Here is a 27,422-nt window from a genome sequence, read left to right as displayed (position 1 = left end):
AATGTGCTCTCTAAAGGCGCCTCCTGTGAGCAAGCGGGCTGCCGCATGCTGGACCAGCTTTAATATACCCTGTTCACTGGCAGGTAGGGAAACAATAGAACCCGTTAAGTAACTTTTTTGATATCACAGGTCTGCTTGGATTCCCCAAGGATTGGGGAGGAGAAGGATGGTACAAGCCTTGAAGGTGTGTGAGGCATGAAACACTCATTTATCGCTCTGTTTCAATGGCACCACTCCAGGAGGTCTGTCCAATGTATTTTATAAGAGAAACTGCTGAGATGGGTTATTCGATTTCTCTGTCATAGGTAAGAAGGGCAAAACTTCAGACAGTAGATGATAGTGGATATGTTACTGGTGATTAGAATCTGAAGGTGGACAAACCACTTGGTTCTCACTGTAGAATTGGTATACCTCCCCAATGAATTAGAGGAAAGCTTGGATATCTAAGAATGTTTTGGTAAAGTAAGTAGACTTGGGGCAGAACCTGGACAGCAGTGTTTTCCTGAGACTGCCAGCCACCAGTGTAGAGGTGTCGATTACTGGACTTCCTCAAGAGGTAGGGGGTGCTACATAGTGAGTTACATGAGGCAGAAGTAGCGCCTTAATCTAGAACTGTCAGCAACTGATGGATTATCCATGGAGATCCTGGACCAGAGTTTTACTTCAAATATTACAAAAATATATTAAAGTATTTAAATTAAAAATTATGAAATCTCTTACTAGTGGATTCTCATCTTCCTCAGTATTTGAAGTCTGTTCCGGCATAATAAACTTTCCTTTCACCATGTGAGGTACTTCGGTGTCCTCTGGTTGAAGTTGGAGACGAGCTATCAGTGGTTTTTGTGGTACTTTTTCCTTCTTGTCCATCTGGGCTTGGTATCTTTGTTCCTAATTATTAAATAACACGTTTAAGTAAAACAACCTATTTTCATAGACACTGTGTTCTCATAAGAACAGAATTTATAATCATTTTTACTTATTTTTTATCTCTGAAAGTAACATCTGAAATTGCCTAAAGTGCTTTATGCCCTAAGTATACTTGATGTGCATCAATTTCAGTTGCCAAAACCACTCAGCTTCTATAAGTGTACTTTTAACTTTCTATTTCTTTCGAATTTCTGATTCAAAAGTGGTTCTAGCTTAAGCCAAATGAAGTTCAAATCCATGAAGAATTACACAGAATTGGCATTTCTCTATCTTAGGTCATATATTATGAGACGAAATATATGCTTGGGATAAAATCTTGCACATTGAACAAACAGAATGCCAGGCAGAGGAATTCACAGTAGCAATGAGACAGTTTCCCCAACGTTTTCCTTGCCTCAGCTTCTTGTAGCTGCCATTCCTTCTGATGCCACCAGAGGGCTTTATCAGACTTTTAAAAAATGGTAATGGATATCTGTAGGTTTATAACGATTTGTTGCAGTAGCGTAGTAGTTCCTTGCAATTCTCAGCTTTCATTAAAAAATTAAGGCTTTTTTGTTGATGTCTCTGCAACTGGAAATGGCATGGAATGAGAACACAGATGATATGAAAGCCTTGGGAGGGGGACCCACATCCTATACTTTGCTTGCGCAAAAACAGGATAGAAGGCCAGGGTCAATAAATGGTTGCTGAGTATTTAAAATAAAATAATCTGGGCATGCTGGAAATTGGTGTTTGGATACTAATAAATGTTTGGCACCGACTTTCCTAGATATTACATCTTTAAAGGACTTACACTATGCATTAAACAGCCAACTTAATTAATCAAAGGCTGCTTCCACCAGGTTTTTCTCTGCTTTAGCTGCCAAAAAATATAGCACTTTTTTTTCTTTTCACCATCCACACAGCATTATGGTGTAATCATGTTTCAATCATCCTTCCCCTGCCTTTGAAATACACTTTCCTAAACCTGGTTTTCTGCTATCTTTTGGGGGAGGAATGTAGTCCAAAGTTCCTTCTGAATGTCAGCCCCCCTGTGTATTTTACAGTTGTGCAGTTGGTTATTTTTTTCCTATTGTGGCTTAAATCAAGAGAATTTTCAAGGGAGGATGTTGTCCTCATCGATATTATTGGTGGTGTCAAAGCACCCCCCCTTTTTAAAAACAAGTCCCACAATATCAGTATAATACTGCTGTGTAGTACTGATAGTTTGAGCAGGTTCTCTGAATTCCCAGCTTTTTTAAAGTAAGTCTTGAGCTTCTTCTCTCATAGGCTCATTCCGCACACGCAGAATAATGCACTTTCAAGCTGCTTTCAGGGCTCTTTGAAGCTGTGCGGAATGGCAAAAACAGTTGTGAAAGCAGCTTGAAAGTGCATTATTTTGCGTGTGCGGAATGAGCCACAAAGGAAAAGACTAGAGACTTGCTTACTTTTTAAAATGAAAGCTGGGTTGCAGAAAACCTGCTTAAGCTACCATTTTAACACTACACCATTGTTTCAATATTTTAGGGTCTTAAAAAAACTGAAATCACTTGTCTTGGGGAGGGGCAAAGTGGTTTTACAATGATAACAACAGTCCAGTCCAGTGGTTCCCAAACTTATTTGGCCTACCGCCCCCTTTCCAGAAAAAATATTACTTAGCACCCCCTGGAAATTATTTTTTTAAATTTTTAATAGCAATTAAACAGAAAGATATATGTATTAATTACAGTTATTCATCGCCCCCAAATGCACCTGTGGCCATCACTGCCCCCTGGATCACTGCAGCACCCACCAGGGGGCGGTGGCACCCATTTTGGGAATCACTGGTCCAGTCCCTGAAAAGTGGGCTGGAAGTGGGTGGGACAAAGAAACCAATAGAAATATTATGCACTAGGGTAATAAATCAAAGCAGTCAGAACCAACAAAAAAATCCCATGCAGAAAAGCCCCAAGTCGGTTATCAGGCAGTATGAATGGGAAGGTGCATGTTAACCAAGGTTTCACACACATAAGCATCATTTTCTTTCCCTCAGCCCCTTACAGCACCATTTGCTCTGCTATGCCACTATCATAGATAAATAGCTACAGTACTGTGACATTTGCTGCTAGCATTTTTTTTAAAGTCTCAGTTCTTTTTAGTGCAGTCTCTAAAACGACAGCTGGAAATTCTGAGGAATTACTCCATTGGTTCAATGGATGGTTAAAGCAAGGTCCTTAACATTTTTGAGCCTGTGGGCACCTCTGGAATTCTGACATTGATGGGGAAGCAGCCACAAAATGGATGCCAAAATTTACCATCACTGACACAATACAGAATATTATGTCATGGTGGCAGCTGCTGTAAAAGCAACATTTTAAAAAGTCTGAACAGCCAAACAAATCTCCAGTAGCCAATGAGAAACTTGGCCAGGCTGAAGTCCTGTCTAGTCACGCTCACTTTCTAAACATATTTGGCAGGCAGAAAAAAGGTGCTGGGAGCACCATGTCACCCATGATTACTACATTGCAAACTCCTGCACTGCAGAAATCTAGCTACTGCATATTTTTTAAGTCTGAAAACAGTCCACTAGTGGTGCAAGGGGGAATGGTGGCCATGTTGAGGCAGGGAAAGTGTTGCTAAAACTGCAATATGGATGCACCACTGCCTCTGTGAATGTGTGTGCCACAAGAGTCCCACAAGAACCATATCTGTCCTAAAACATGAATGTGAAACCTCTGATCACATAGTGTTTGTCCATTTCATAATTCTAAGTTGTAAGATATTGCCTTTAATATGTTAGCATTTCAAGGCTCTACATAAACTACAGTGGAACCTAATATATGGTATTTAAATAAAAAAGCTTAAGTTACTATAAAATTGATTTTGGGGGGAGGGAATCAACAGTTTCTGAGAAGCGTCAGTTTTGACAGGATTACTCTTCTACCAATAATATTCTAAACAATGAATGCGTTTAAATTGAGGAAAGAATGAAAAGTCAGTCACTTAATCACACAAAAAACAAGGCACGCAAAACAGGAAAAAATATAGTTGTTTTTACACAAATGCAAGCATGAAAACGACACAACCCTGTTAAAAGGACAGGACATTCTCCTGCAGGCCTGTTGGCAATCCTACAAGAAACATACACTCAGTTTCCCACTTTGAGTTTTGTCATGCTGGGCCACAGCAACTACTCCTGCAAGAAAGAGCACGAGCACCGCGGTGCCTCCACTCTGCAACCAGGACAGAGCCACGGCGTGGATGGTGCTCTCATTCTGGGTTCCCAGTCCGTGCCTGCATCGTTTCGTTCATGTTTCTGCCTTTGCCCTTCCGTCCCCCCACACACCCCTGGATGAAAAACGTCGTCTTTCCCAACCTAATGGTTAGAAAGGGAAACAGGCTTCCTCGGCTGCTTCTCTCCAGGAAAGGGCGAGTTTACGAGACCTCTACAGCCTCCTCATATTCCCAAGCCAAACTGCCTCATCTGCGTCAACGGGCATCCCAATCCGTTATTCAAACGGTAGGAGTCCCCTCCCCCTTTCCTGCACGGGATTGGTCGCGACATCATTCCACGGTTTTCAGCAGACTCGTCTTCTTGTATCACTTGAGACGCTGGAATCCTACACTGGCTCGCGCAGCTTTGCAAGGGCGCTCTGAGCGCGTCAACTTGAGAGTGGGGTGAACTGCGGTGTTTAGCCTTGTTGCTACTTGAGCCCTTGAGCGTCAGTTTCTTTGCCTCTCAAAGATTTCGCCTAACTCTGGACAAAAACAGAACGATTACTGAAGTTATGGTGAAAAGCAAATAGGGGAGGTAGTAGGCATTATTGAAGGCAGTAAAATTCAGTAGGAGCCTCCATCCAGTAAAACATTATTGTAAATTATGTAATTGATAGTGCGGTGGTACCCAAAGTGACCTGACTCACCCGTTATTTTTTAAATATGTGAACATATGTCCAGGATTTCACAGATGAAAAGACAGAATTATTGTGTGCTTCACTCCCGATTTTTAACCCAAATACCCTTGTCTGAGCACATCTCCACTTTACATTCTATGTTAATTTACATGCTATGTTAATTTCATTTACTCTACAATAGCCTGTCTTTATCTTAATTTCATTTACAATGTTAATTTCATTTACTCTACAAAAGCAAAGATAGTGTTTGTACTTTTGGTTAAAGAAAAAATGTAACTGCTCAACATAAAATTTGGGGTGATGGAGGTCAGGCTACCTGCTAAATGGCACCATTGCAACCAAATCCTACTCATGTTTTGTCTAAGGAAATTTCACTGATTTTCCTTTTAGGTAAGTGTGATTTAGGATTGCACCCTTTAGTGATCATGCCGGGACATTTATGTTCACTAGAGTCAGTTTATATTTGCCTGTAAGTCACTCATTTGAATATGGTTTGGTGATAAGAGAAACCAGGGTCTAGGAAAGCTGATACATATATGCTGTGATCCTAAGGGGCTGAATATAGTGACTTTCGCCCCAGGAAAAGAATAGGCTTGATAAAGCCTGGGTGAAATAACTAATCCGGAAGTGTTATTGCCTATTGTGTCCTTTCTTTGTAAAGGCAGTTGGCTTAATACACATTTTTTGTAAATATTTAATTATTGTAAAGGCATCTGTGTATGCCTGATATTTTGTTCTGTATACCAGTGAGTAAAAAGATGTTTTGAAATTTATTTTTGGAATCTGTAGGGTGTTTTCACCCTTTAGCTTTCAGGTGCAGGGTGGTATGATTGTCATCTAACTAACAGCCAGAGCATATGCAGAAGGATCCTATTGGGATTAAAGAACTGTTTAGTTTCTTTGTACACCACAGTATGCAAAGCTGCTAAAACACTGCCAGGAAATATTTGTCTCATAATCCTAAAAAGTGCTTAGATCTCTGAAACAGAGGGCGAGAGAATGATATGGGAGACAGCTAAAGATCTTGCATTCCTTGTAAATGTTTTGATGTGCTGGATATGTATGTCCCCAGTCATGGAGATAGTAGAAGAGGAAAAGCATATTTTATTGACCCATGTGGGTGGGGATTCCTTTGCAAACTGGTGCTTCACCCTTTCATGGAGAAGATTTGTGCCCTAAATTATTAGGCTGGCTGTTCAATGAAATTATGTGAAAATTTCTTTAAAGCCTTCATATTTGGGTGATGGTTACAATCTAGGGACATATGAACTGTAAAATGTATCCATAATTAAAGTAAGTAAAAATAATGTATTTTAAGGGTATCTTATCTAAGCTCCCAGGCTCTGTTGAAAAACTGATCAGTATATAAAAAGTCAGCTCAGATCTGGTTAATCCATACTTAGTTTATCTTTATGTGGGTATTCCAAAGATTTAAATAGTGACTAATCTTTGATTTTTTAATCTGAAATTCTTAACTCCAAATATGAAATTTGTGGAGACATTTACTTTAATTAGGTCTGACTGGATGAATCAGGAACAAATGTCACACCAAGGAACTAGGCTTGGAGATTTAATATACTTACACACACACACACACACACAACCCGCAGATAATTGCATACTGAGTTGACTCATCTATTTTTCACTGTTGCACAGATTTAGACAGGAAAGTGCCATTAAAGCTAATGGGAATTTCTGTTGTATGATCAAGAGTCAGTTTTATTAAAACATTTGCAGGATCAGCCAACTAATAGATTCTAATTTTTATTTATTATGTATTAATTTACAATTTTATATGAAGTTTACGCTCCTAATATTTTACATATAATTATAAGCCAGAAATGTTGTCAGGTCAGACTCCTAAACACATTGAAACAAGGCTGAATTATAGAACAACTGTACTCTTTAAAGTTTGTCCTCTGATACTGTGAATACAAGGTATGTATGTCTCTGAAATCTGGATGAATTATACCTTAAACTCTTTTTAATTAAATCAACATTAACTGTGAAATATATGGAAGGTATAACAGATGGTATATTACTTTGCTTCTATGAAAAGAAATTAATTCAAAAGGACCACATGACATTATAATGATTAACAATCTAGTGCATTATTTTCTAAGCAAGATTAGCAGGGCTACTATTAGAAAGGTAGCAATCAAGATTTATGAAAGTAAGATAGTTAACTTGTAAATTTATGTCAGTTTTCACAGGGATGGATACAACTGAAGTGCTTAGGCTCAGAGGTAGAGCATCTACTTGGTATGCAGAAGGTCCCAAATTTAATCCCTGTCATCTCTAGGTAAAAGGATCAGGTAAGAGATGATGTGATACCTATGATTTTGCAGAGCTGCTGACAGTCTGAGTTGATAATACTAACCTTGATGCATCAATGGACTGGTACAATATAATACCAGCTAGATCTGAGTCCATCAGCACCTTAGCCATCAATAAGATTTTTGGTGTATAAGCTTTCAAAACTCAAACCTTAGACTCTTGAAAGCTTATATCCCCAAAATCTTGTTAGGAGCAATTACTCTTTCTGAGGTTAGAATGCACTATTGCATAAAAATGCAGCTAAATTGCATAGCATGCCATTATTTAGGTCCACTTTTGCTTTAAAAGATGTTCATACATAGTGACTTGCATATTACATTCATAGATATCCCTAACTGAGTCAGCATGACCTTCAGGTAAAAAAATAAACTTTTAAAGAATGGGGCACTAGTGCCCCATCTATTGTTGATTGTTGACTGATTATGAATTGTATACTGGGATTTTGTATTACATCTTTTGTTTTAAATTATTGTTGTTAGCTGCCCTAAGCTCTGCTTGAGGGTGGGGGGAGGGGGGCAGCAGAATGTAAATTGAAAATATAAAGAAATAAATATTGTGAATCTGATGAAGTAAGCTTTGGCTTTCATAAACCAGCTTATGCCATAAACATGTGCTAGTCTTCAAGGTGCTGTGAGATTCTTTTATTCTTCTGAGTGCAATGGACTGCATTATTGCCCCTCTGGAATGTGCCTCAATGGAAGAGCTTCTGCTCAGCCTTCAGCAGGTCCCCAGTTCAGTTCCTGGAAACTCCACTGAAAAGGGCCAGGCAGTAGGTGATGTGATGGACCTCTGCTTAAGACCCTGGAGAGCTGATACCAGTCTGAGTAGACAGTACTGACCTTGGTGGGCCAATAGTCTGATTCAGTATAGGATAGGTCCCTGTGGGCATATGCAGGTGTTCATATGTTGTACAAGTTATTTATGTAGCTTTATATTTTTATCTTTTAGGACAAAAAATCCTGTTATGAAAAATAATTTCTATATGCATATTGAAAGATCAAGTAGCTCCTTTGTATTAAAAGAAAATGCAATGGCAGTAGTTGAACACAATTATGAAATTTAACTGCAGTGTTGTGGCTGTGCATTAGTATTCTGTCAGTAGCTTAAGGCATTGAATTACAAAAACACATTCAGATTTTCTGTCTTAATATACAAGCAAAACCGTGAAGTCATTAACATGTTAATACTACAAAAATAGTATAGCACTGTCTTCTCTTCCAAAGATTATTCATAGAAAGATTTATCTGGGCCAGATTCTCAGTTTTTGCTAGTGCAGGATCAGTGTAGGATCCAAGGAAAGATGAAACAAAGTGGCTCTGAAACTGATTGCTCCTTTTTAAGGTCTGACCAGGGATATAGGTATAGATTTTTATGGGGGGGTGGGAGGGCAGGGCCACACCCCCACCCACCCCTGGGGGCATGGCCACACTTCCCCAAGCCCTGCCCCCAGTCACAGTGCTTATAAAAGCAGCTCTCCGAGGCCAGGGATGGCAGACTCCCCTCCCCTGCCCCGCCCCCCCAACTGGGCTCCCAGCCGGCAGCTGGCAATCCCTTCTTGCCTCCCCACCGGGCAGAGGCGTAGCTAGAAAAATGGAGCCCAGAGCAAAATCTGAGCTTTGCATGCCCCCCCCCCCCTTGGGCAGCCACTGTGATGCTGGAATCCACCCTCAAACAGCATCATTTTCAATAGTGTTTAAACTAGGGAGCCCAGATTCTTCTTTTAAATCCACCTTAAAGGGAGAATCTGGGGTCCCCAGTTTAAACATTGAAAGTGATACACCTCACCAAACCTGGGTGATATCATCACCAAACCTGGGTGGTATCATCAGGAGAGTCTCCTAAAGATACTCTGGAATTTTGGTGCTACTAACTAGCCTAAAAACTGTGCCCTCTGCAAGCCAAAAACTGAAAAAAAAACACTTTAAAAATAAAAAAAACACAAACGGGGCAGAGCTTCAGACATGTAACGGGGGGGTTAAACCTGGGACCCCCCCCTTACCTACGTCCTTGGACCATCTGACAGTAAAATGTCTTGGGCAGCCCACATGCAACTGAGTATACAAAGTGTGTTGTGATTCTAAGCAGAGTCATGCCCTTCAAAACTTCAGTCAATTGAGATGGCTGTAAGTCTTCTTAGGACTGCACTGTACATAAAATGAAGTCTATGCATGGTAATTCAGAAATAAGCTGTTCTCAGCTCAGTAAGCCCCCCTCCCAGTAATTATGCATAGGATTGCAGTCTAATGCAGTTAATGACAGAAAAATCTACTTCACCGAGCCTATAGGATACAAAAAAACCAACCAACAAAACAGAGTAGCAACAAAAAGTGCTCAGTTTAATAGTATATATAAAGTGCTAATGGTCATACAAATCATGCATAAAACAAAAACAAGGAGACAAGTAAACGCACAATATACACACACATGTGCAAACCAACTAATGAGCACAAAAAAATTCTTATAGGTAGAGAACACAAGAAGTCTCAATTCATGTCGATCTCTGTATACTCATATGCATCAATGAATACAAGTAAGTAGATGGGAAATTCCAGATCGTACCCATTTCTCAGCAAAGCAGTTTCGTCAGGCTTGCCCATAGTGGGAGTGACAGAATCAAGCCAAAGGCGAATATAACGTGGCTTGTAGATATTCCCAGTATTTAAAGGACTAAGCATATGCAATGTCTTCTTGTAAACTGCAGGACTTGTCGCGTTGTCTACCTATGAGGACTTTTTAATGCTTTCCATTTGGTTTGCACTAGTGTGCATATTGTGTATTTACTTGTCTTCTTACTTGTATTTACTTTTGCTTTATGTATGCCTTGTGTGACTGTTAGCCCTTTATAGATACTAGTAGGTTGCATGACACTATCTATACTAGTAGGTTGCATAAACTGAGCACTTTTCATTGCTACTCTGTTTTGCCAGTTGGATTTTTCGTTGCCAGTAGCCTTGGTATAGCAGGTTTTTTCAATCATATTTTAATGCAGTTACTGGCCAGTTTATATAGCAGCCATCAGAGAAGTGAAACTTGTCCATTAGTCTAATGAGGACTGCCACAGCACCCACTCCCTGAGGGAAGACAGAGGCCCCAAACAGGGAGTGAAGCCTGATGCCTGAGGGTGGATGTATTTGGGTAGCTGACTTTGTTGGCCCAAGGCACTCCCCTCAACTAACTCTCTCTCTCTCTCTCTCTCTCTCTCTCTCTCTCTCTCACACACACACACACACACACACACACACACACACACACACACACACACACAACCTGGCTTTTTGAAACACAAAACCTGAATTTTTATTTAACAAACTTCTCTTCTCAGGATGGTTCAGAGAGACACATAAGCATTACTTTAGGCAGTTTCTTCTTAGATGTTACAGCGCAGTCAGTTTCAGTAAGATTGGCTATTTCAGTTAGAAGCACTCTTGTTTCCCACCAACCAGACCTCTAGCCTCTTGTGGAAACAAGGCTGTCTCCCCTCAGTCTGAGAAATTTGAGAATACAAGCCACCTTTGCCTTTTGTCTCTGGCTCTCTTTGCCCTTAGACACTATCTCCTTTGACTGACTCTGAGGAAACTACGGGGATCTCTTTGAGTCACACCGACTCTCAGTCTGCTTTCCAGACTCTCAATTCCCCAACTCCCTTCTGACAGGCTTCTTCCTCCTTTTATAGCACCTAGCTCCCCCTACCTATGGCTCTAGACTAACTGCGTCTCTGCCAGCCAATCAGAAGGTGCCTATATTTACATTAAGTGTTGCTAAGGCCAGCTTTTCTGCACCTTCTAAAAATTAACCCTTTTGTCCTGGGCCTAATCCGTCACAAGGACTAATGGCCATTTAATCCTTCCCCATCACTGAACATTTCATCTTTTAAAAATATTTTTATCCTGCTTTTTAAACAAAAAAATATTTTAAAGTTGCTCAAAGTAGTTCAAATTAAATACACTGTGCCAATAGTAGACATTGTTTATAAATAAAAATAAACCTCTCAGATTAACAGAACAGTAGGTAAGAGCCACAGGTGAGGGGAAAAGTAAAAGTAGATCAGTCTAACAGTACCAGAACAAATTCTGAACCTTTAATATATCTGAATGCCTTTCTAATCTTCCCCTTTCCCTCCGTCCTTTTCGTGTACTCCATCTCTGCAGTTTTGGAACACACACATCTCACAAAATGCAAAAAAGCAATTGCACTACAGGAAGTTTGCTCTTTTATACCACTGAGGTATACCACAATTATACTGGGTTACAATCGGTATACCACAATTATACTGGGTTACAATCGGTATCTTACAATCCGGGTGTATTTTATCCCAGTTTCTCCCCTTGCATGACTGCCCATTTCTGTGAAGGAATTGAGTGAATACTGAGACGAAATACTCCAGTTTGTTTTGCACAAAACTGGGTCGTTTGTTTTTACACATCAAGCATATCTGCACATGCGCAAACATGCCCGATGTTCCGTGTTCTGATTGGCTGTTGTTTTGGGGCTGCAACTTGAATTAATGTCTCCACCCTGCCTTTTGTAATGCAGGACCACAAAAAGGCTGCACTTCTGATTGGTCAACCCGCAGCAAGCAGGGGGAAACAATGCCCCCCCTTTTTTTCTAGTTCTGGATAGGGCCTGGCGCAGGCCTCAACACAGCAAGCAGCAGCAAAAAAAAAAAAAGGGACACAGCATCACATCACATTCCCACTCACATTCTCATATTTTTGCGAAAAATAAGAAACTCCCCCCCCCCCCCGATATGCCCATTAACATTCAGCCTCAAGTGCACATCTCCCTAGCTATGAGCTCCAAAGCAACCAGAAATGTGCAGAAAAGAAAATAGTGACATTTTGGGTCTCCTGATTAACCCAGGTGAAATGGCACCTAGTCAATACTATGAGCAGAAAATGTGCATTGGGGAACATTTTGCGAAGAACAGGCTGCAGCCGTTGGCAGCTCAGCAGAGTTGAAAACTGACATCACATCAGGTGCAGAGATCGGGGGCAGGGGGTGGGTATGGGGAGATCAGGTGACTGGGCAGGAAAAACTGTTCCTGCTCCCGTGGTGTTTGCACGGTAGTGGGTTCAACACAGGATTTTTGAAAAGAATCGCCAAATTGGCGATTTTTGAAAATCCCAGGATGAGGGAAATATTGCAGGACAAACCCACTTTAGGACTGGGAACCATGCAAACTTCTTGACCAAACTGGGATATTTCCCTTGCTCAACCTGAGATATTTGAACCCATTTACAATCTTCTCAGGATGCCCAATGTATTTCTCCAGTGACTTTGCGTCCACTTTAATCATCTGCTGCTTGACTCCAGAGAGACCCCTATAAGCAGCTACCCACTGATCCTTTGCAGTTGTTTGAAAGTGCTATGAACTTGAAAGAGATGAGAACAGTGTTTGGGTGGTGAATCCGAGGCACTAGCGAAGATAGTAGTAGACAAGGAAGAAGTTCTGGCAGCCATTGATAAACTAAATGCTACCAAATCCCCTGGCCCAGATTGCATTCATCCAAGAGTTCTTAAAGAGCTCTTAAAGAGTTCTTAAAGAGTTCTTAAAGAGCTCAAGCATGAAATTGCTGATGTTCTCACATTAATATGCAACTTATCCCTGAAATCAGGCTCCATCCCTGAAGACTGGAAGATGGCCAATGTCACACCAATCTTTAAGAAAGGGTCTAGGGGGGACCCAGGAAATTACAGGCCAGTCAGTTTGACATCTGTTCCTGGTAAATTAGTAGAATCTATCATTAAAGATAAAATTATTAAACATGTAGAAAAGCAAGACCTGCTGAGGAAGAGTCAGCATGGCTTTTGTAGAGGCAAGTCCTGACTTACAAACTTACTAGAGTTCTTTGAGGGTGTAAACAGACATGTGGATAAGGGGGAACCAGTGGACACTGTCTACTTGGATTTCCAAAAGGCTTTTGACAAAGTTCCTCATCAGAGACTGTTGAGAAAACTCAGCAATGAAGGAATAAGAGGGGAAGTCCTCCTATGGATTAAAAAAACTGGTTGAGGAACAGGAAACAAAGGGTGGGTATAAATGGGGAGTTCTCACAATGGAGAGATGTCGGGAGTGGTGTCCCCCAAGGATCCGTTTTGGGACCAGTGCTCTTTAACCTATTCATAAATGACCTGGAAGTAGGGGTGGGTAGTGTGGTGGCCAAGTTTGCAGATGATACCAAATTATGTAGGGTGGTGAGAACCACAAAGGATTGCGAAGAGCTCCAAGCGGACCTTGATAAATTAGGTGAGTGGGCTCAGAAATGGCAAATGCAGTTCAATGTAGCTAAATGTAAAGTGATGCACATAGGGGCAAAAAATCCAAACTTCACATACACGCTACAGTGCTATCAGTCACAGACCAGGAAAGGGATTTGGGCGTCTTAGTTGATATTTCCATGGGAATGTCAACTCAATGCATGGCAGCTGAGAAAAAGGCAAACTCTATGCTGGGGATAATTAGGAAAGGAGTTGATAATAAAACTGCAAGGATTGTCATGCCCTTATATAAAGCAGTGGTGCGACCGCACTTGGAGTACTGTGTTCAGTTCTGGTCGCCACATCTCAAAAAGGATATCGAAGAGATAGAAAAAGTGCAGAGAAGGGCAACGAGGATGATTGAAGGATTGGAGCACCTTCCTTATGAGGAGAGGCTGCAGCGTTTGGGACTCTTTAGTTTGGAGAGGAGGCGGCTGAGGGGGGATATGATTGAAGTCTATAAAATTATGCATGGGGTAGAAAATGTTGACAGAGAGAAATTTTTCTCTCTTTCTCACAATACTAGAACCAGGGGGTATTCTTTGAAAATGCTGGGGGGAAGAATTAGGACTAATAAAAGGAAACACTTCTTCACGCAACGTGTGATTGGTGTTTGGAATATGCTGCCACTGGAGGTGGTGATGGCCACTAACCTGGATAGCTTTAAAAAGGGCTTGGACAGATTTATGGAGGAGAAGTCAATCTATGGCTACCAATCTTGATCCTCCTTGATCTCAGATTGCAAATGCCTTAGCAGACCAGGTGCTCAGGAGCAGCAGCAGCAGAAGGCCATTGCTTTCACATCCTGCATGTGAGCTCCCAAAGGCACCTGGTGGGCCACTGCGAGTAGCAGAATGCTGGACTAGATGGACTCTGGTCTGATCCAGCAGGCTAGTTCTTATGTTCTTATGTTCTTATGGGTAGAGTGATGCTAATCTCCCTTCTTTCAGCCAGTATGTCCTCTTAACAACTTTTTCTTCCTCCACCCTTCTCTCATTCCGGGTCCACTTACCAAGTTCCCTGCCACTTTCTTCCAGACTGTGTGGAGACTGGACAGGAGTTGTCTAGCCCCAGACTCTACTGACTTGGTTGCTAGGCAGCCCCATAGCAACCTCACAAGCTTTCATGAGATCTCAGTTTGCATTTTTAATTTTTGTATTTTTCTGCAACCCCCTCCCCCAAGTTTGGGGGGAGGGGAAACACCCTTCTCTATACATAGTCATATTTTGTGGGTTTGTCAATTTATATTTTTGACATTAGCAGAGTTGCCAGGTCCTCACTGGCCACGAGAGGTGGAGGTGGGGCTGGCAGATCCAGGTTGGGAAACTCCTGGAGATTTGGGAGTGGAGTCTGAGGAAGACAGGTACATTATAGGGGTACGGTGCCTCCAGATCATCCTTTTTCTACAGAAGAACTGATCTTTCTAGTCTGGAGATGAGCTGAAATTCTGGGGGATCCCCAGGTCCCACATGGAGTCTGGAATCCCTAGGCATTAGTTGTAATGATGATAATGTGGAATTCAAAATACGAACATCCTCTGATGATTGGCTTGTTCCAGCTCCTCCAGAGCATCCACTTCCCTTGGCACTCATACACTCTCCCTTGACTTTTAAGGAAACCCCTCAAGAACCATTGGAACTGTTGGACTGGGATATTGATTTAAGACCAACAAGAGTTTTGGGTCTTAAGAGTCCTTGTAGCCCTCTAGGAAAATCCTGGGCTACAGAATTAAAAGAGTTAGGTCCAATTCAATCCTAGTCCCTAGTACCAAGAACACCTCTAAACAACAGCAATAGAATTGGTTGTGCAATGCATAATGCTGGCAGTGAAACTGGAGGGATTATAGACTGACTAAAACCTCCAAATGCTCCTCTAATACGCTGTAAACCTACTTGGAACACTGTAAGACAGGGGAACGAAACAACGAATCCTGCACTTGACTATTATCCTAACCAAGGCTATACATGCCAGGCTGCTGGGAGAAAAATTGTCCTGCTTTTGAAGAGAGGTTTAATAAGATATATTTTACCAGGTTATTTGTCACCATGCCATAAAAAGCTTCAGCTATTTCATTGAATGGAGGGCACTTTTATTAAAAGGGACAGATCAGGCTATTCCACTGTTTATTGTATTTTTACCTAGCTCTTACTGCACTGTTTTCTATCTTTACAATACCACGTTTTTGCATTATTTATAACATATGTCTGATTTTGTTCTACATAGTTTCTGGTTTTGTAACCCTAGTCCTATTGCATTGTTTGTAGGGATGTCTGATAACATTTTATTGCATGGTCTTACACTGAGTAATATGCTTTGAGTCTCAGTGAGAAAAAAGGGCTATAAATAAAGTAAATTTTCCACATATTACAGCTCTATTGGAGGGACAGGACATTTTTCTCTACACCTGTTGGCAACTGTGCCTATACTCTAGTGCAGGGGTCTGCAACCTGTGGCTCTCCAGATGTTCATGGACTACAAATCCCATCAGCCCCTGCCAGCATGACCAATTGTGAATTGTAGTCCATGAACATCTGGAGAGCTGCAGGTTGCAGACCCCTACGTAGTGTGACTGTGACCAGCACAGGCCTTGGGGAATAAACTGGAGCTGGGGATTAACTTCCTCCAAGGGAAGAGAAGAAGTGAATGGGTAGGCCAGCATGGCGGCAGCTGCAGCTGGTCCCAACTTGGGAAAGTTTTATGAGGACAGCAGCCGGCAACACCAACAGGTTTTTCATGGACTGTGTGGAATGTTCAGAGTTGAAAAGCTACTTGGTGGCACTGGTACATAGCAACAACTGAAAGCAGAGCTTAGTCTTTGCAAGAGAAATTCTGTGGTCTTGCTGCTTGAGGAATAAATTCACCCTTGGCCTTGTTCCTTAGAAAAGAAATAGAAGTTATTATTGTGAGAGAACTCCATGCTATATAGGAAAGGCAGAGGAAAGGCTTCTAGCTATCTACCTAAACTACAATGGAGAAAGATTGCAGAAAGTATGTCCAGTCCTCGTGGTGGACAGAGGTAGAGAGGGAATCACCAGAAGGAAGGACCCCATGAAAGTATCATTCTGGGCAACAAAGGGACAGCAACAGGAGTGGAGAAAGGATAAATCACCCTATCTACCCCGATACTAACTCACTAATGTCCTTTCCTGAGATTTCAAAGTCTGTGCAAACATGAAGCACCCTTACACAGTCCATTTTGTCCAACAATAACACATGTGACTTCTAAGTACAAAATGACACCAAGGCAGAGGCTGGAGAATGTCTGTGTATATTCAGATGTCAACAGTGCATGATCATAGTTTGCTTCAGGACACTAAGAGAAGTCAGAGTGATGGTGTCCAGTGTGTGTTTTTTGTACTAGACTGAACAGATCAAGGGTATTCTACATAAAATAAAATGGCCCCTCATCTTCTGCTTCTGACTACCTGCTGACAAACCCATGCAGACCAGCATTTGGAAACCAGCAAAGTCAGCACTAAAGAGAAAATTATTTTCTTTTCTTTCTAGCCTAGTTGGAGATCAATGTGAAGTGTCATTACTTAACGAACAACTAAAGAACAATCTTATATAAAGTAATGGAGGCAAAGTTCTAGCACAGCAACACACCTTCATGGCAATTGAAAATACCTTCAGTTTCTTATTAATAGTCTAACTTTAATTTCAAGCTGCAACATTGCCATCAGAGTATCCTTTTTTAATTATTGTACAGTTATTGGCAATTGTTCTTTTCTAAAAAATTAAATAAAATCATTACTGCAATGTCCTGTTATATAAGCTATAAGAATCAAGAGTATTTAATTAACCTTAAATTAAACCTTTGTGTAGACAACGGATATGTAGAAACATTTTAGTACAACACAGCCTCTCCTACAACTGAAATAACAGGTAGCTTAGTGTTGCTAGGAGACTATAATCACAATGTGTTATCCCAATATTTCACTTTAAAATTAAAAGAGTTGAGAGAAAACGAAAAAGATAATGAATATATAATAAGGTAAAATGTCTCACTTACATAATTTAAAACTCTGGAACTTTTTGTTTTAATTTTGAAATGTCACTGCACAATGAGATACAAGTCCAGACCAGACTACAAGGCTCATGAATTGTTTGATTAGAACTAGGCATCTATTTAATCTGCATTTAATGAAGAATTTTTAAAAGGCATGGATTCAGAGTTTAAACAATTCAGGCAGCTGAACTAAAAAAACCAAGCTAGATATGATTGTGTCTACCACCGTTGCCATTTTTAAGTGATTTAAAAGTGCATAAAGGGCCCAATTTGGGCCTGCAGCTCAACATGCTAAGGCGTCCCCACCACACATTTTCAAGTTCTGAAATGGTTGTGTACCCACCACCCTTTAACAGATTCAGCAAGTGAAAAAGTATGGGGGGAGGGAAAACAAGAGCATTATGCTAAAGTCCTCACAGTTTTGTGAAATTACTTGAAAATAACAGTGGCATTATGGTGGCAAATACAAGGACACCATCATGTTTTGTTTTACCCTAAGCATTATTCCTTTTGAAAATCATCACAAAAATAAAATTTTGGCAGGTGTTGATTATTTATTCATTTAGAAATTTTGTATACCACGTTACCCAGCTTAACAGTATACGAACTTATTTTTATATAGCAATGTGGAATTACTCAGCTTGGCAATGCAAGAGGTAGGCTGGGAGGGAATCTTTTTAGACAACTATACCAGAAACGGCTTGAAACGTATCCGCAGAGAATGCACAAAAGACCGAATTGCAGTTTAAATATTTTTATATAAGTTTTGGTTGCAAACAATCACACAGTGAGATGTCAAGGCTCATACACACAGTTCCTAGATATATAGATAGGGAGGAAAAGATAGGTTGGATGATAGAATGGGAGTTGGGGAAGCAGGGGACTTATACGTTACCTAAAATCTGCAGAGAAGTTCCAGAAGAAGGCAAGGAACTATGCCAGCATAGGGACCCAAGCGAAGGACGATATATTGTGTCTCACACCAACTTGACCAAGGGAGGTTCAGGTTAGAAATGAGCAATGGGGCTCTGGTGAGCAGAACTTTTATACCCCTTTGTGCAGGTAAGGCGGGAAATTCAAACTTAAGTTTCGTTTCTTTACAACTGCTTGGGGCTTCCTTGCTGGACTTGCGGGGTTGAGCTAATTAGCAGCTCTATCTATCTACTCCCTGGGACAATGGGGTCAATTGGTCCTAGATTATATCAGTGATACCTTGAATGGTTTATGCAGAGGTGCTTCCTAAAGTCTCTGCCTTAAGTATTCAAATTTGGCTGAGGTTTGAGTGAATCAGGAAGAGATCTTGTTGTTAGGGAGATCATACCTGAGAGGTTGGGGAAATGCAGGGAAGAGGCAATTGTTTGGAGAAATGTTTTTCTCAAGAGCACAGAATCAGCGGCTTCCAAAAAAACAGCTTAGCGAGGTGTGGTGTTCAGGAGTTCTACAGATTCCATTATGTTAACAGAGTATTCTGGCAGGATGGGATAATCAAAGATGCATGTCCTTGTTATGAGGCGTCCAGACTGTATCACTGGAGTAACTCATAGATCTAATCTCTGCAAACAGATTGGTTTGCCATAGGCTTGCTTTCAGCTTGGACACTGCTATCCACCCATACAAACATGGAAACTGGCATTTTGTAGCACACAGTGTAAGGAATAATATGAAATCCAATATTTTATAAGGCAGGGGATGAAGGCCATGCTAACAACCACCTCTCCAGACCTGTTCAAGATAGCTTACAGCAATAAAGCAATATCAAACATACAAATACAATAACAATAAATCAGCACTAACAGCCCAAATCAATTAAAAATACCAATAAATCTACAATTAAAAGCAAGTCTCAACATAAAAACATGAGGTATGTGGATGGATAAATAAAGGCAGAACTGATTGAAGCTGTGATACAGAAGTTGCTCACAAAGTCTCTGCTCATCCCACTTCATGCACCCAAAGACATTGGTGGATGCACGAGACTTCACAGCAAGTGCTGCTCCCACCCCACCCCCAAGAGTCCGATGGAAATCTTTGCGCAGAACTGCAGCAGGGCCGCCTCTCGAGGAGGGAGGCACATTTGGTGAAAGCAAGCAGAAGCAGAGCAAGCATCTGCACTTCCCACAGAGGCTACCCAGGCCCAGGGTCCTGGAAGAGTTGGCAAAGGTTGATGGCACTAGTAGGCAAGGCAGCCTGCACAGGGCATAAAATCAACGACATTAGTATGCTGATTGGCTCAGTTGAAGCTGAGACGCGATCAGTGAAGAAGGCAGCAGAGGGAGCTGAGTGGCTTCAGATCCCCTCGCCATTACTGTGAGCCAGTAAAACAATGAGATGTGCTGTAATGGACTTGCCCCACCCTGAAGGGCTGGTGTGTGTAAAAGGCCTAATAAAAAGGCCTTAGTAACAGCCAGAGTTAAGGCAGCAGGCTCCACTATACTAAGGACCCCATTTGATTGGTCGAGCAGAGGCACAGTTGCCTATGGCCAGGGATAGGGGGAGCCAGAGTGCTGGCAGTATAAATAGACAGAGCAGAGCCTGTCAGGAGATACACTCTCTCTGAAGAGATTCTGATACAGAGATCAGAAGGAGTCAAGATTGGGAGAGAGATTCAGGAAGAGCCAGAGTTTGACAGAGATCGGTCTGTCAGATCTGAACTGAAGGATTCTGTCTCAGCAGTGTTAGCTGACAGAAGTCCAGTTACTCTACAAGCTGTGGAGGCTTGTCAGAGAAAGGAGGCCCTGAGTTTGGTGCAAAGTGACGCGCCAGTCAGTGGCTTGACAGTGAATACTGTGCAGACCTAGAGTCTGCCCTACCCCTGTGTAACACCAGTCTGGGAAAAGTCCGATCCAGTGGCAGTGAGGCCAGTTTGGGATTAGTGTGAGAGAGGGAGGCTTTGTATGCCAGACTGTGTGTGTGTGTGTATTCAGTGGGTTGTGGATCAGAAAGGACTAGTGTCTGTCTGTGAAGAAAGTTAGTAGATCTAAAGTAAAATCATTCCTGAAGAGACACCTGCGTGTGTGTGTGTGTGTGTAAAACCTAAGTAACATCTGAATCTCTGTAATTTTTAAGTGAAAAGAATTCTCTGAAACCATCAAGCATTATTACCTCTCTGAGCCAGTTTAAGAAGCCTTTCTTTTGTTTTTAAAATAAATTTAATTTGTTGTGTTCAAGTTACCCTCGTGCCAGCCTGCGTTTGTGTGTGAGAGGTTGAAGAGTGCCTGTCTGAGACTAGAATCCCAGCCAGCAGCAGTTTTGGGATTCCTAGTTCCTTCTCTTTAATGGTGGCAGCAGAGTAAAAAAAAGACCTGGTGGGCCACTGCGAGTAGCAGAGTGCTGGACTAGATGGACTCTGGTCTGATCCAGCTGGCTTGTTCTTATGTTCTTAAGATCCCTGAACACTAGCCTGGGATATTTTGGGTGGCAAAGGAAACCCCACTGGTCAGTTTAGTGGGAACCTTGATTGTAGGCCACCTGTCCCATTACAATTGGTGGCTAGTGGTGGGACAATATCTCGCCCTCGCCCTTGAATATAAGTGACTCAGTTACACATGCCTTGGTGTCTAGCCGGCTTAAGGCTAGCAGCAAGGCATTGGGGACTATGCATAATTAACAATTTCAATAACAATAATTGAAAAACAGTAAATATATAATAAACTGAACAAAACAATGCAATTCAAACACTTAGAAGAAAACAGAAAGAAAGGAAATGAAAGGTAAAAATAAAAAATAAACATGATCAAACATAACAATTGTTTGCTCAACAACAATTGTCTTCTTGATGTTCAGCTGTAGTCCTGCTTTAGCACTTTTTCCTTTTACTATATCAATATTCCATTTTGTTGTGTAGGTTAGGCAATCGTGTGCTAAGAATAATGCCTTCAGAAACAACAAAATGTATTTATTACTAATTCAGTTTGATCAATGGTGTTACAGTTGACTTGATGTCCACATAGAACTGACATATCTTTAATTTGTCTGCAAAAAAACCTTCACTATATATGGAAATAAAATTTCACCTATATACTGAAAGTACTAAAGAATAATATATCCACAATGAGAGGTTCTTGCAAGTGATCAAATTTAAACAATTGTCATTTTAATTTAAATTAATAAACAAAATATTTAAGGCTTTATTTCAGTCAAAACTCTTGATTAGTTTATCAATAGCGGAATGTTATCGCTTATGTTTTCACAATTGTCAACTCCATGTTGATACTAGTTTGAGTTCTTCTTTCACTAAAGCCTATATTACAGATTCATCACATATATTGTCATTCACCTATCTTCTGAAAACAGAGACCTTTTTCTACTGGTAGGTAAGGAGCGTTATGTGTTTTGCATTCAGTAAACACTAAATATTGCCCCTGTCGTTCAGCTAGGCATAGTGAACTGATGCAAGGTTCAAATAAACAACACACATTTTTGAGTTCAAAACATTTCTACCTTATTAGACTTGACATTTTGCCTTAAGAGGCAGCCAGTGAAGTAATGTTCTTCTAAGATAAACTGACAGGGCTTCTGATGACCTTGCAATCTGCAGGCATTATTTTAGCTATGGAGAGTCATTAAAGATGTAGCAGAAAATACCAATGTGTGCCAGCTGTATAAAGTCAACCAGTGACTGCATTTCAATAGTCCTTTGAGGCTAATTTAGAACAGCAGAAGTAAAATAAAAGAAGTTGCCACATTTGGCATTAAAGTGAATAATGAAGAAAGAGTGATGATATATCTATGCTTCAAAATGCAGCCTTATCAACTCGCCTCTGATTTTCCCAGAATTTGGCAAATGTATTCCCATTTATTCTTTGAAAACATGACCCATACCAAAGTAAGGAACAATAAGGGTAAATGAACATTTCCAAACTGCCCAGCTGCATGTGTAGAATTTGTGGTAGTTCCCACATGAGCTGAAGTAATCCTGAAACCATTTCATCACATGGCATTCGTATTGCAGAAATAGGCAATACACTTTATTTTGTTCATTTGATTTGTTAGTTGGGGATACTAAAATTATATAATTTCCCAAGAAGCCTCACAAAACCTTCAATAATACAAGATAAAAAATAATCATATGTCATCAAGCCAGAGTAGCAAATTCAGGAGATATCTCTAAGGAGCAACCCTCCACCCACAAAAAATTCTATAGCACAAATACCTTTGAATGTGGGGCCGAAATACCCTTCTGAATAGCATAGCTTTAAACTGATGCTGCAGTGTCATCACAGACAGCACAAAACATGCCTACCAGGGAAGGGGGATTCTACATTTTTGAGAAAGGTCACATATTCAATGTGGAAACCTCCTGAATCTAATAAGAGCGGCACATGATAATTTGTGATTAAGTTCATATGTAAGTTATCAGTGTAACAGAGGCCCCTTTCACATATTCAGAATAATGCACTTTCAATCCACTTTCAATGCACTTTGCAGCTGGATTTTACTGTGCGGAATAGCAAAATCCACTTGCAATCAATTGTGAAAGTGGATTGAAAGTGCATTATTCTGCATGTGTGGAAGTGTAAGCGCAGAAGGAAAAGAGTGAAAGAAAGAAACAGCAAGTGACAGAAAGTGAGAGCAATAAAGAAAATATAAGAAAGAGAAAGGGAAAAGGATTTTAGATTCATAAAGGAAAGATAAACTCTTCTTTCCCTCCATTATTTTTTCCTTATAATGGAGAGATGGCAACCATACAAGCTGCTGACCAAAGAATTCATGCAGGCCTCAAACCTATTCTTTCACTAATAATGCTAACTCAGCCAAATAGCTCCAAAGATGCCTCTTTGTTCACAGTTATACAAAAAGTGCAAACTATATTGTTTTTGAGATCCTGTTGTACCCAGAAGATACTTTAAAGTTGCCCTTTTCCTAAAACAATAGAAAGGCCTATGGGAATGTTCACACTCCTTGTTTAGAGAACAGGGCAACAAGAAACATTAATGATAAGAAGAAACAAGGGTTTTTAGTTCACTTTACGTCAAAGGGTGAAATGCTGAAATCTTCCAATGAGGACTTTGGACAACCCCAAAATACTGTGGGAACAGGGAAAATCTCCACCTTTTGTATGATTGATTGATGATGTAGGTACTTTGGGGTGTATTCTTTGCTGCCATTTTGATGTAACCTGTCATTAATACTATAAAAGTGAGAACACACTGCCATTTTGTGTGGCTCCCCTGATCCTGTCTCTGCCCGTAGTTGGCTAAATAAAGTCTTTCAGATCTGTATTTCATTTCGACTTGAGCTTCTTTGAGCTTTTATTATTTAAACTGTTACTCGGTAGTAACAGAAGGGGCCAGACACTGCCTATGGTGGGGGGGGGGGGGGGGAGGTCCACATTTGCATCTATTTTCCATCCCAGTCTGCAGTATTATAGCTTGCTATGACAGAATTGCTCTACTTTTCTTTATATAAAAGTCAGAAATATTTGGCACATAAGGCTTTTTGAAGTGAAACAAAATGGTTTTATTTATCTCCTTTGAGGGGAATGTGAAGGTCAGGTTAATAAATAAAGAATGTGGATTGCAAGAGAACAAGTTTCTTATGATGGTTATATACTTATGATGGTTATATACAAATGATATTTTGTAAGTCAAGATGTATCCAAGGTAATTCTCAGACAAGTGTTGATACTTTTATTAAGTACTGAGATTGATTTCTCTTTCCAGTCACTGTTTTGTTTCATGAACATAAGTGTTTTCAAACAGTAGTTCTTAAAGTGGAGTTTGGAACATATACACAATTTTCCAGTTGTTTTCTTTAAACTGGCCTAAGATCACTCTTTTTACTAGAGCTACTTCCCGTTAAACACTTAGGGATCACCCTCTCACTCCAGAGGCAAATCCTTTACAGACAGCTTCCATATCACTCTGTTGTCCTCAACTCTGTCTGTTAATAGCTGTTTCAGCTCCCTGAACCCCATTGTCAGTTTTCTATTTGCCATCCTCAGAATTCCATTTGAACTCCTTGCCAATGAAGGTGTTCTATGACAAAGACAACTCCTCAGAATTTCGCTGTCCATCACAGCTGCCTGTATGCCAGAATATAAAAATGAAAACCTTTGCCATTGTGCCTGGTACAGACCAAGAGAGCAAGCCAACAGAGCCATTATGTTTGCACAAAAATGAAGTTAAAGTCCTCTTCCCATAGCAGTTATTAGAGTAAAATGTATTTGGAAAAACAGACTCTATCAGTCTAATTCACTCAAGATTTGTACGTAACTTTTCTGACTGGTAAATGTCTCTGTCATTTATATATATATTTGCAGAGACAATCAGTTGCCATCTCTCCCTATTTCTTTGGATATTCTTGAACTTTAAGCCAGGTGCCAAGAAAACAAACATTTGAATGCTTTCAAATATCAAATGCCATCTGTTTTCCAAGTCAGTTGTTTATAATGCCTGTACTGCAGAATATTATATCACTTTCAGTTTGGGGTTTTAATTAGTTACCATTCAATTGCATATTCATAAGACAGAGCAAAAGAACTTGTAGGGCAGCAAGCAAATCCAATAGGCACTAAATGCAGTCAAATAGCTGTTCATAATTGTTTTTATTTTTTACTTCATTTATATTCCACCTTACTCTCCATTGGAAACCCAAACTGATATACATTGTTATCCGATTTTTCATTTTATTCTCACAACAACCCTGTGAAGTGGTTAGGCTCAGAGTGTGTTGCTGGCCCAAAGTCATCCAACAAACTTCCATGACAGAATGAGGATTCGAACCTGGGTCTCCCAGATCATAGGCTGAACCCCCGCTGAAAATTAAATATAGATACAACCAGGTTTCAAAAGAAATGGCACCTTTTCTTTGAGGTTTCACCCTCCCCACCACGGCGTGTGTGTTCATCGATGTTCATCAGACTTTCAATGTTCATCAGACTTTCAAACAGTGCAGCAATCCCCACTACCGCCCGATTGAATGCACGATCTGCTCAGCTGCTCTTTCTTCCATGTCCTGATTGGCCGTTGTGCTGTGTTGGGCTGGGAACTTAAAAAAAAAATTGGTGCAAAAACATGCCCAAGTTTCAACAATTTCTGCCACTTGTGCCCACGTTTAAACAGCTTTTGCTCCTTGTGCCCACATTTAAACAATGCCTTGTTGCCTCTGCCAGCGCAAACAACAAAAAAGGCTGTGCACACATCATGCACAGCCCACCATGTTCTGATTGGCCGGAAGGCCCCACATCACTCTCTATGGCAGGAAATTGAATCCACATTTTACCCCCAATCCTCCCCTCCGATCTGGATTTGGTGCGTGTTTTTTTTTAAAGGTGCATTTCCATGCAGGTTCTTTAAAAAATGTGATAAGGGGGTGCGGGAGCACCAGAATCAGGATGAATCCATGTTCGGAGGTTCAGCTGTGGGGAGTTCTTTGTGAAATCTGGATATTTTGCATGAGTATCACATGATTAATTGGCAGCGAAGATTCCTAGATAGTTATTATTATTTATTAAACTTGATTGATCGCCCACCCTCAAAGGGCTCTGGGCGGTGTACAACAGAACAACTAAAAACAATAGTGCACAATAAATAATTAATAAATAATTAAAATTCATAACTCAACTCAGTAGAAAATAGCAGCATTCTAAACCCAATTAAGACAAAACTGATGAAACTGATGATGGCGCTCGATCCCAAGGCCGAAAGGGGACAGACAATATCAAAGAGATGTCACATAGGTAATGCCGATGATGGTACGGCACACAGCACCGGGATATCCAATCTGCGGCTGGCCTCCCCAAAAGCCCGGTGGAATAATGCAGAAATCACTAAGATGGAAATCACTAAGATCACGCAGGACCCACACAACTGATGGAAGTGTGTTCCACCAGGCAGGGGCCAGGGCCGTAAAAGACCTGGCCCAGATAGAGGCCAGCTACATCATGGAGGGGTCAGGAATCATCAGTAAGTTGGCCTCAGCAGAACGCAGAGGCCTACCAGAGACATATGGGGTGAGACGATCTAACAACTTTTTAGAGATATGACGAAACTCCTCTTGTTTTAATATTTTTTAAAAAACATTGTTCTCACGCTCACCAACTTTTGCTATCTGCGCTGAAACTTATGATTTGTTATGACATGAATGATAATGTAAGCACCAGCCCCTATACTGGTCACAGAGCAGGTAACAGGACCTGAGCAAAAATCATTTTCATGTCTGCCATAACACTGTAAGCTGCCAGCACGAAATCATTACTACTGGTAAGCAGAATAAAAGAGAACTCCATTGTATTCAGTTATAGAAGTAACAAAACACAGGTCTTTCTCTAAACCAGGTTCTTTGGCAACATTAGTTTGCAAGATAGGAGCCTGTCAGAAGTGTGTGTGTTCTCTTTGTTCATTATACCAACTGTGTGAGAATAATGAAGACTCTGACAAGTTGAAAGTATCCATAAATGTTCTGGCTTAGTACACATTTTATTCTGGGCTCGCATCCTGAAAAATGCTTTAAGAAGCTCTGATACTTGTCATTCTGTGTGACTTTTCTCTTGGTGCTGATCAGAGCCTTTTAATCTGAATAAAATTCTTTAATTCTAATTGGTTTTGATTTTTGCTTTAATGATCTAAACTTGGTATCCTGGCTTAAGGCAAATGAGAGACCCTGCCTTCCAGTGAGGTAAAAAAGGGAACTTCTCTCTCTGTGCTAACAGGTTTTCCAGTCTTCTATAGAGGCTGATCGGAACCTAGCTCCTGTCTCTTGTAAGACTGATTGGGATCTGAACCAGGGCTTATTTAAAAGGAAAGATTTCATTGTCTTCCATTGAGACTGGGTGAAATCTAAATTGGAACATATTAAAAGGAAAGATTTCATTGTCTTCCATTGAGACTGGGTGAAATCTCAATTGGGACCTATTAAAAGGAAAGATTCCTGTCTTCCATTGAGACTGTTTGGAATCTAGGGTCTGTGCTAACAATAATAATTACGACAGATTCCTTATTCTCAACTAAAGGTCAGAAATATATGGCACTTGAGAGGCTTTTTGAAGTATAACTTTTATTTGTCCCTTTTGGAAGGAA

General features: G+C 40.6%; 1 long non-coding RNA gene across 1 annotated transcript in view; it reads right to left on the bottom strand.

Annotated features, from left to right (window-relative positions):
• The window catches only part of LOC125440092, a 36,614-nt gene that overhangs the window by 7,601 nt on the left and 1,591 nt on the right, over positions 1–27,422 (bottom strand). Inside the window, exon 2 of the long non-coding RNA XR_007245634.1 lies at positions 721–888. This is a non-coding gene — a long non-coding RNA (uncharacterized LOC125440092). The remainder of the gene's footprint in view (positions 1–720; positions 889–27,422) is intronic.

This window comes from Sphaerodactylus townsendi, linkage group LG01 (genome assembly GCF_021028975.2).
Source record: "Sphaerodactylus townsendi isolate TG3544 linkage group LG01, MPM_Stown_v2.3, whole genome shotgun sequence".
Taxonomy (NCBI): domain Eukaryota; kingdom Metazoa; phylum Chordata; class Lepidosauria; order Squamata; family Sphaerodactylidae; genus Sphaerodactylus; species Sphaerodactylus townsendi.
The sequence above is the reverse complement of the archived record's forward strand: the minus strand, read 5'-3'. Positions and strand labels throughout refer to the sequence as shown.